Source organism: Galeopterus variegatus, unplaced genomic scaffold (genome assembly GCF_000696425.1).
Source record: "Galeopterus variegatus unplaced genomic scaffold, G_variegatus-3.0.2 Scaffold536, whole genome shotgun sequence".
NCBI lineage: Eukaryota > Metazoa > Chordata > Mammalia > Dermoptera > Cynocephalidae > Galeopterus > Galeopterus variegatus.
In genome coordinates this window covers 328,688-338,605 of record NW_007726647.1, presented here as the reverse complement: position 1 = coordinate 338,605, position 9,918 = coordinate 328,688, and the positions used below count along the sequence as shown (strand labels likewise).

Genomic DNA, 9,918 nt, shown 5'->3' with positions numbered 1-9,918 from the left:
CAGAGCACCAGGCTGGTTCTCAGGAAGGCTCAGTTATTCACATTCTGCCTGTAAGTGTGTCATCTAAAACATCCATTTAAATCCTAAAAATCTGTATTCTCACAAAAATAAAGGAAGTGGACTAGATGAGCTTTAAGTCTCCTTTAAAATCTAACACTGAATCTAAATCTTTTTTTAAAGAATTAGAATGAATTGTTTTAAACCTTCCTAAACACTTGTACTTTGTCTCTCTCTCATAAAGCAATTCTTTGAAGGTGTAACGACCTGGGAAAGAAATTGTGTCCATCCCATTAATTTCATTAAGGGCCTGCTACACCAAATGCAGTTCCATTACAATACTCCTAGCCAGACAAGGACCGTTATGCACTATACCACCCGGAAAGAAAGGGTGATGATGTACCTTTGCCTTGTTTCAGAAGAATAGGGAAATGAAACTGGTTTATGGACTCACCCAGTCTTTTTAAACAATTTCAACAAAAAGTTGATTTGTTTCAGGTTTGATTCCTAATTCACCACTTCAATTACATATAGTGGACTGAAAGCAATATCAATTCTCCAACCAATCCCAATAAACGTATATATTTTCTAATGATGCATCATTTTGGAATTGAGAAATGTCAGTACTGTTACTTAATTTCTTTTAACTTATTTTTTCCTGCTACTTTCTCCATTAAAGGACAAAATTACAATGAATTTAGTTTAAAAATCTCAATTATTTGTGATTCTACAATTGGGCAACACTTCATTCCTTAAAATAGAATATGTGTCCCAGTGAGCTGAGCAAGAGGTTGGCTTTATAGACAAAGAAGGCCTGGAAAAAGCAGAAGCAAAGAATAAAGAACTTATTTTTCAAAGTTCAGGTAACTTCAAGTTACTTCTTTTTCGGAAGGGTTAGAGCAGAGGGAACCTCATTATCATGCCTATTAAAGATTTAAACTGTCCTACTTGTATATATTTTCTAATGATGAATCGTTTTGGAATTGAGAAATGTCAGTAGTTACCTAATTACTTGATTTAGTCAAGATGGGTTAGAGCAGAGGGAACCTCATTATCATGCCTATTAAAGATTTAAACTGTCCTACTTGTACATATTTTCTAATGATGAATCGTTTTGGAATTGAGAAATGTCAGTAGTTACCTAATTACTTGATTTCGTCAAGAAAGTCAGACAACAGCTTAGTTTGGCGACTTGGAACTTCAGCAGGGGTGACTCCATTTGTTTTTTTTGGTGGCTGTCTGGTATGGGAATCCGAACCCGTGATCTTTGTGTTATAAGGTTGCTCTCTAACGAAGTAACTGGCCAGCCCATTTTGATTTTTAGTCTGGCTTGCTGGGGCCTAGTGCAGGAGCTTAGTCCAAAACAATGGCTGCCTGTAATTATTAACGTCCCTTAACTCAAACTAATAGGGCTATTACACTTTTGTCAAGGGACAAGCCTCCTTCAAAATTCAACAGTCATTTCAAACTGGATCAGACCAATGACAATTCTGCCAACCAGTGTCTAACAATAGCTTCAAGAAAGATTCTGGAGGACAACTGTGCATCTTTCATGCAGTTGTAGCTGTAGAGGGAGTGCATACCTAACTTTCCTTAAATTACCTATGTGGATCTGCCAGAATTTATCCAAACCCTTCCTGTATATGTTTTAATATTAAGAGTAATGAGTTTGTGTAAAATGTATAATGTCCTAAAAATTATCTGCTAAGGGTTGCCCTCTAATTATGTAGTGGAATTAAAATTCCTAGTTTACAGTCCTGGATTTCTGCTACTTACCAACTATGTGACCTTTAATGATTCATGTCCAATAGTAATTGGTTTAAGAGGTGCATATACTTACTACATAAGCTTCTTGAGGGCAAGGTTTGCCTCTTTTCACACAATGCATGGCACAGGTATTTTGAAAGTAACAGCCAACACTTTTCATACTAGGCACTGGACTAACACTCTACATGTATTTCTTCATTAACCATCATTACAGTTACCCCATTTTACAAGTGAAAAAAATGACGTTTTGAGAAGTTGAACCCAAGGTCATGGGTAGTGTTTTGCCAACCAGGAACCTGCACTCAGGTGTGCCAGACCCCAAATCTCATTCTCTGGAAATTAGCAAGTTAGCTAACATTATTTTGATGCGTGTAAATTCCCTTCAAGAATGAATATGCTTTGGTCGTTGCTGCTGTTAACTTTTGTATTTCCAGAATCAAGGGACTTAATGACTTCTGCTTTACCTTCATCATGGAGTCAGCTAGCCTCTCTTACTATTTTAATTATCCCAAATTATCTTTACTGATTATCTTTACTTATCTTTTAAGCTCTCCAGCTTTTGTAGCAGCTGTCTTTCTTCATTCACCATTATTGATCTCCTACTTAGCACAAAAAGTGTTCAAGGAGATATCAAGATCAGGAAGACGAAATACGTGCCTTTAAGGAGCTGAAAGTTACCACATAATCAAGGTATGAAGTATCTTTTTTTCCCCTAAATCTTAAACAGCATAAAATGTTTCCTATGAGTGGCTTAAATCAATTGAGACACGACTTTCAAAATCCTGAATCCATGACGTTTAGTTACTACCTGTACGATACAGCACTTGACAGTCTGCCTTGTTTTGTGGTTATACTAAGACTAATTTAATCACAGACCCCCCCCCCCCCCCCCCCCCCCCCCCCCCCCCCCCCCCCCCCCCCCCCCCCCCCCCCCCCCCCCCCCCCCCCCCCCCCCCCCCCCCCCCCCCCCCCCCCCCCCCCCCCCCCCCCCCCCCCCCCCCCCCCCCCCCCCCCCCCCCCCCCCCCCCCCCCCCCCCCCCCCCCCCCCCCCCCCCCCCCCCCCCCCCCCCCCCCCCCCCCCCCCCCCCCCCCCCCCCCCCCCCCCCCCCCCCCCCCCCCCCCCCCCCCCCCCCCCCCCCCCCCCCCCCCCCCCCCCCCCCCCCCCCCCCCCCCCCCCCCCCCCCCCCCCCCCCCCCCCCCCCCCCCCCCCCCCCCCCCCCCCCCCCCCCCCCCCCCCCCCCCCCCCCCCCCCCCCCCCCCCCCCCCCCCCCCCCCCCCCCCCCCCCCCCCCCCCCCCCCCCCCCCCCCCCCCCCCCCCCCCCCCCCCCCCCCCCCCCCCCCCCCCCCCCCCCCCCCCCCCCCCCCCCCCCCCCCCCCCCCCCCCCCCCCCCCCCCCCCCCCCCCCCCCCCCCCCCCCCCCCCCCCCCCCCCCCCCCCCCCCCCCCCCCCCCCCCCCCCCCCCCCCCCCCCCCCCCCCCCCCCCCCCCCCCCCCCCTGTCATGCGGGGTCTCTGACCCTTCCTCGGAGAAACCTCCCCGGCTCCGGAGGTCGCAGCTCTTATGACTCCCTGCTTGCAATTAATGGCTGCTCCCCACCGGAATGTAAGCTCCAGGAAGGGTCCCTCAGGAGACCCAACAACGCACGTTCACGTCTGACCACCGCCAGGGGAGCGGAACGGGTCGGGTGCTTAGTCGCCCCACCGCCGTGACGCCCCTGAGGACTGCTCGTGCTTCTACCCACCCCGCAGCCTCGCGAGGACCAGCCGCTATCGAAAGCCCTTTCCCCCAGCACAGCCCGGCCCGCGCGGAGTCCCGCAAGCGGCCAGCACCCCGGACGCGGCATTCACTGCGCTCGCCCCCCGCTACCCCAGGGGAAGGCAGACAGAAATCTGTGACGACCCGGGGACAGTGGCCAAGGGCCTTTGAGTGTCCCAGCGCAAATTCCACCCGCCGGGCTCTCATGTCTGACGCGACCCGTACGCGAGAGCCGGGGACGCAGAGCCCCACCCGCCCGCGCACGTCGCTCGGACCAATCCGGGGCCCTCTCCGGACCGCCCCACCCACCGCTCACACGCACGCACACCGGGCCGACGCCAATCCCCGCGTGCTGGCCGCTGGCTTCTGATTGGCTGGGTCAGGCTGTGGGCGGGACGGAGAGAAGCCGACCGGACGGGGTGTTCGTGCTGGACGTACGAGCCGCTTGGGTCGTGAGGGTTTTGTTTGTCTCGGTAAGCAAAGACTGATGGGGATAATGGGAGCCGGGAGCACCCGACTATGGGGCGGGAAGAAGTGGGGTACCACCTGGCCGGGACGAAGGGACCTTGGAAGGGTTGGGGGCCGCGGGCTTGGGAGACGATGAAGGGGACGAGGTGTAGTTGGCGAAGCCCAGGCCCGACCTCGAGCACCGGGAGAGGTTAGGGACCGAAAGACTAGGCCTGCAGTCCTGTCGGGCGAGGGGATGCGGAGCCAGCGAGGAGATGAAGCAAAAGTTTGTGGAGCGAGTCGTTGCCGAGAAGGGAATACTCGCTGATAGGGCAGTAATAAGACACTGGGGAAGGGGGTGTGCTGGGGCCGACTTCGAAGCGCGGTGGCCGGGAGAGTACCCAGAGTTGGCGCCTTTTTGAGAGCGGGGGCTGAGCGGTGGGTGAAGAGGACTAGGAAGAGCGAGCGCCCCGGCCGTGGAGTCCTGACAAGGTCACAGGGAGAGAGAGAGAAGGTTGAGAGCTTGAGGGGAGAGCATAAAACCAGAGGTCCTTCCAGCGCTGGTCCTCTCTGCCCGACCTGGTTGTTCCTCCCACGGGCGAGGGGATGCGGAGCCAGCGAGGAGATGAAGCAAAAGTTTGTGGAGCGAGTCGTTGCCTAGAAGGGAATACTCGCTGATAGGGCAGTAATAAGACACTGGGGAAGGGGGTGTGCTGGGGCCGACTTCGAAGCGCGGTGGCGGGGAGAGTACCCAGAGTTGGCGCCTTTTTGAGAGCGGGGGCTGAGCGGTGGGTGAAGAGGACTAGGAAGAGCGAGCGCCCCGGCCGTGGAGTCCTGACAAGGTTACAGGGAGAGAGAAGGTTGAGAGCTTGAGGGGAGAGCATAAAACCAGAGGTCCTTCCAGCGCTGGTCCTCTCTGCCCGACCTGGTTGTTCCTCCCACCCTTTGCCACCCTACCCTACCTCTCAGGCCTCGTATAAAGCATCTATGATGCAATTAAAATTTCTTCCTGACAAGTAAATCTGCCGGTTAGAGATTACAAGGCATTAGCATGAGTTCAAAGTTGGGAGCAGCCTAAATGATTCAGCAGTGTTACACGCCTTTCTCATTTTTATTCCCGGGGTGGGAAGCAGGTAATTTCCCTCTTCGGGGTGAGCTCCACCAAAGGAATTTGTGCTTCCGGAAGTACCCAGGCACTTTCGAGTATGACCGGTTTGGATGAAAAGTTCTGACAGGTTGAAGTGGTACCATCCTCCAGCATGACACACATATTTAGAATCCTGTATACAAGGGGTTCTCTTAGTTCCTTGTGCACCAGAATCACTTGAAGGGGTTTCTTAAAATACAGACTCGTTGGGCCCTGCCCCAGCCTAACTCAATCAGAATCCCTAGGTGGGGGCCTTGGCAGCCACTTTAAGCAAGCTGAAGAAGTGGGGCTGTCCTGTTAGTTCACTTGGTTACAGCATGATGCTGATAACATCCAGGTCAGGGGTTGGGATCCCCTTACCACCAGCCGCCGAAAAACAAACTGAAGGGACTGATGCAAATCAAAGTTTGAAACCATTGTTGTTTTAGATAGTAGTGCCTGTGACTAAAATGACAGGCCCTGAAGATCCTTCACTCTATTACATTACCAGATGCTGGGCAGCTCATTTTCCTTTATATTTCTTCTAGATTCCCATGCATTTGGAAAGGTCTTCAGTAGTATCTTACTAAGCTTACAGAATAATTCGTGTACTCCAAACTGAATATCAGGTTATTTTTGCATCAGTTCAACTTTCTGACAGATCTGGGTCAATCACTGGGTGGTTGACAAAACAATAATTTAAAAAAACTCTAATAGTGGTGCTAGCGAAAAAAAATCTTTTCAAATCACAGTTGAGATTGTTAGATGAGTTAAGTCACTGGGGAAGAAGATTCCATTTAACTTCAGGCATGACTTACATGTTTTTTACAATTCAAAGAGCAATGTAGGCTTCTATTGAGGAATGGATTTTTATATTTTCAGATTAAATTTGTACCGGCATCATAAGACTGATGATTTGGCAGTATACTATCAATCAAAATAACCCTGAACTGTGTATCAGAAGAGCTGGGTTCTAATCCTACCCTGGAGGAGATGTATGTTCCTGATGTTGAACCCTTTCCTCAACTGTAAAATAAGATTATTGGCATGGATTAGTCATCTGATTTGTTTGTCACTCTCAAATTATATAATTTGAGGTTATTGACCATGATACTTAAGAAGTTAACCATTTTCAATTCAGCTGGCTGTAAATCAAGAATACTTAGGAAACTTCTAGGTGGTAACTAGAAGACAATTATCAAAATTTTATGTTCATAGAGTGTTTTAGGTTTATACTACATTAGAATTTTAAAAGATGATATAAAGATATAATTTGAACTATAGAGTTACAAATAACTGATATGTGTAGGACTTTTAATATTCATCTTTATTAATTTTATCTGAAATGTGCACACAAGGTGCTCTGGATCAGAGACAGATAATCATTAGTCATTTAAAGCAAATAATAACCACATGGTTCCCTGCACCCAATTCTTACCCTAGGGGCTACTTTCTGAAAACCAGGTCAAATATCCTACCCATACAAGCTTCGGAGTTTGCTTCATAGGTGAGGAATGGAGAACGATTTTCTTCTTCTATAAAGAGGAGAGAGACACCCATCCCCCTCCAGAAAGGAGAGGAAAAAACTCTTGCTCCATTTATCTGTTGGACAATTATAGTCATCCAGATGTGAGATAATTAGAGGAAAAACTACTAACTTTCTTGCTTTTATTTATTTTTATTTTTACTTTTCGCTTTTACTATTTCTTTGGGGGAAGGGACACCACACTTCTCAAGAAAAACACCCATTATGGCATAAATTCATAGAGAACAGGTTCCAGGAGCTCAGGCTCCTTGCCATTGGTTCTCACATGTGTGCTTCTCTGGGTGGAGCAGGCTGGCACTTCAGTTGAACTCAGGTTCCTTTCTCTTTGACTTGCTTTTACTGATTGTTTTCCTTCACACGTTTCAGGAAGCTATCTCATCTCAATATGCACGATACATACATTAATTCTCTTGGCAAGAATCTTGCCCTTAATTTGTTTGTTTACAACAGTACCAACAGCATGCTGTTGACCTACTCAGGTTATTTTTTCTTCTCTCATACATACAATATAAGAATTATAAAAGAAATTAACACTTAGGTACATGTAGTTTGGAATTTATCTTACTGATTAAACTCTAAACATTATAATTTTTTTCCACTAAATATTCCTAAGTAAATTACCTGAGAATAATTTTAATTGTTGAGAAATGTAACTTTTTATTCAACAAACATTTTGTGGTATACTTATTACAGGGCATTGCACCAGGCACTGGAGATAAATACAAGCAGGGCAGATACAGGCTTCTGACTTCAGGATTCTAGCAAAAGAAATAGAAAATTAAACAAGTTGTTATATGGGGTTTTGTTTTGTTTTGTTTGTGTTTTTTGGCAGCTAGCCGGTATGGGGATCCAAACCAGTGACCATGCTCTAACCAACTGAACTAACTGGCCAGTCCCTATAGGGGTTATTATAGAGAAAGTACAGAGTCCTATGGGACTACATAACCAAAACTCTTATCAAAAACTTAGAGAGTCAAAGAAGACTTCCCAGAGGAGGTCAATTAAGATAGAACCTGAAAAAGTGGGAGGGGTCATCTAGGAAAGAGTATCTGAAGGGGATTAAAGTGGGGAAAGGGAGGAAAATTGTTCTGGGCAGAAGAATAAGCTTGTACAAAGGCTCAGAGCTATAGAGAACATCTAAGAAATTTAAGTGTGGTTAGAATGGGGTTGGGAAGAGAGGTGGAAGGAGGATTTGTGATAAATGCAGTTATATCTTTGAAAAGTCTATGTTTAGGTATGAAGACAACTGATAAACTTACCAGCCTGAAATAAATACAATGTTTAATCCCTGTAGTCCAATTATACAGTTTCTTCAAAGCCAATCTCAAGTCTTTCTCTGTGAAACCTCCCAAACCTCCTTTCACTAAAATACTTCACTCCCTGTAAATTCAGTCTTCATTGTCTCTATTGTGCTGTTGGAAATTAATGACACTCTGTCATCTCTCTTTAAAAAAAAAAACAACTAAGTTTTTGAACCATTAATTATTTCAGTGTTTATGTTTTGTCTTTTCAAATATATAGTGAGCATCCTGACCTTGAGTTTATTGAACCTTGTATATAAGCTAAGTAAGTAGGAGTATATTCAATTAGGAAGTAATGGAGTACAAAAAAAAGAAGAGAAGGTCTAGTTCTAATCTGAATTTTCTCCTGTGTAACTAAGATTTTCTGTCAGATGATAGTATTGACTCTTTTGGTGGGGGTGGCTTGGAGGGATGAATTCGTTTTTCAAACTAAGCATGCCACCCCCGACCTCTAGAGTTGCATTTTCTTTGAGGGCCTTAACTGCCACTAACCCCCTTGAATAGTGCAGTGTTAAATGAGAGCCACTCTTATGGAAGGGATATGATGAAGGAGTTATGATGCACATAACCCAGAAATGAAGGTAAGATTTTTATATGGGTTCTGAGGTGGGCAGTTGACTTTTGAGTTTATTGTTACTGACACTAATCAGAGTCTTGTACATTTAAATACTATGTTTGACTCTCTTATTTTATCTATGGATAAAGTTTACAGGCAGTTCAGAATAGTTCAGTAAAGAAGAAACTATACATAGTTATTGTGACTAAGGTGAAATTGAATTTGTTTATTGCCTCATTGTGATGAAATGGTTATTAACTTCCGGTGTGAGAGATGACTGAAAAGGGAGAAATGAGCCTTTGCTCCTTGTGATGAGGAGAATGAATATTTTTTTTCATCCCCATATTCATATAACTATCAGGTCAGTATTTAGCCTTTTTGGGTACCACCTAAAGGAATAATATTATAAAAAGAAAGCAGAGAATTTTAAAGGGAAAGCCTGGGGAATATAAGGTATTTTTAAGGAAGGCAGACCTGAAGCTTAGAAGATATTTATCCATTAAGAAGGCCCCGATGGTAGTTGAATTTTGTGCTGCAGTGTTATTAAAAAAGATAACGCAGGTCATAAGAAAACTAAAAGGCTATATTATGTTCAATTGAACATAAATTATGTTTAAAAGGAGTCATTTCTAGCAACATTTTTTAAAAATAAAAGCTTTGTCCTTAAAAGGAATAAATAATGAGGTAGGTAGAAATTTTGGCTGTCAGAATAACTAATCTTTTGGGCCGGCCCGTGGCTCACTCGGGAGAGTGCAGTGCTAATAACACCAAGTCCCCGGGTTCGGATCCCATATAGGGATGGCCGGTTAGCTCATTGGGTGAGCATGGTGCTGACAACACCAAGTCAAGGGTTAAGATCCCCTTACCGGTCATCTTTAAAAAAAAAAAAAAAAAAAAAAAGAATAACTAATCTTTCCTCAAAGACAATCACTGTTGATAATAGAGATCAGTGTACTAGATTGGAAACTATTCAAAAGTGAGAATTGAAGCCAAGTAGCACAATGGAGTAAATAAATCAGCAGTTGAAAGCAATAAAGATTCTACTTAACCACACTTAAAAGTGCTTAGGATTTGCAAGATGATATGGAAAAGGCAATAGGAGTTATCAGTTTGGTTTGAGTAACTTAGAGTTGTCAAGTTGAAATTGGGTAAGGATGAAGATAGCCAAAAAATTAGTAGCTGCTATTTTAATTGATAAAAGTAATTTCAATTTTTAAAAAAATGTCACTGTTTTTAACAGTATGGTGCTAAAAAATAATTGGTTGTATGGGAGAAACAGCAAAACGATAAGGGGAATAAATATATACAACTCTCCCTAAAGGTGGCTATAGATTAAAAGTACAGTCAATTTCTAAAAATATATATATATTTTTTTTGTCTTTTGTCTTTTTCCGTGTCCGGCAACGGATCGCAACCCTCAGTGT

General features: G+C 45.2%; 1 protein-coding gene across 2 annotated transcripts in view; it reads left to right on the top strand.

The window, feature by feature from the left end:
• Positions 1–3,908: 3,908 nt before the first annotated feature.
• Positions 3,909–9,918, top strand: part of HIGD1A (HIG1 hypoxia inducible domain family, member 1A) — an 11,769-nt gene continuing 5,759 nt past the window's right edge. Inside the window, exon 1 of one of the 2 annotated variants that reach the window (XM_008569845.1) lies at positions 3,909–3,991. The gene's annotated coding sequence lies outside the window, so the exon portion shown is untranslated. The remainder of the gene's footprint in view (positions 3,992–9,918) is intronic. The other variant, XM_008569846.1, reaches the window with a different exon arrangement.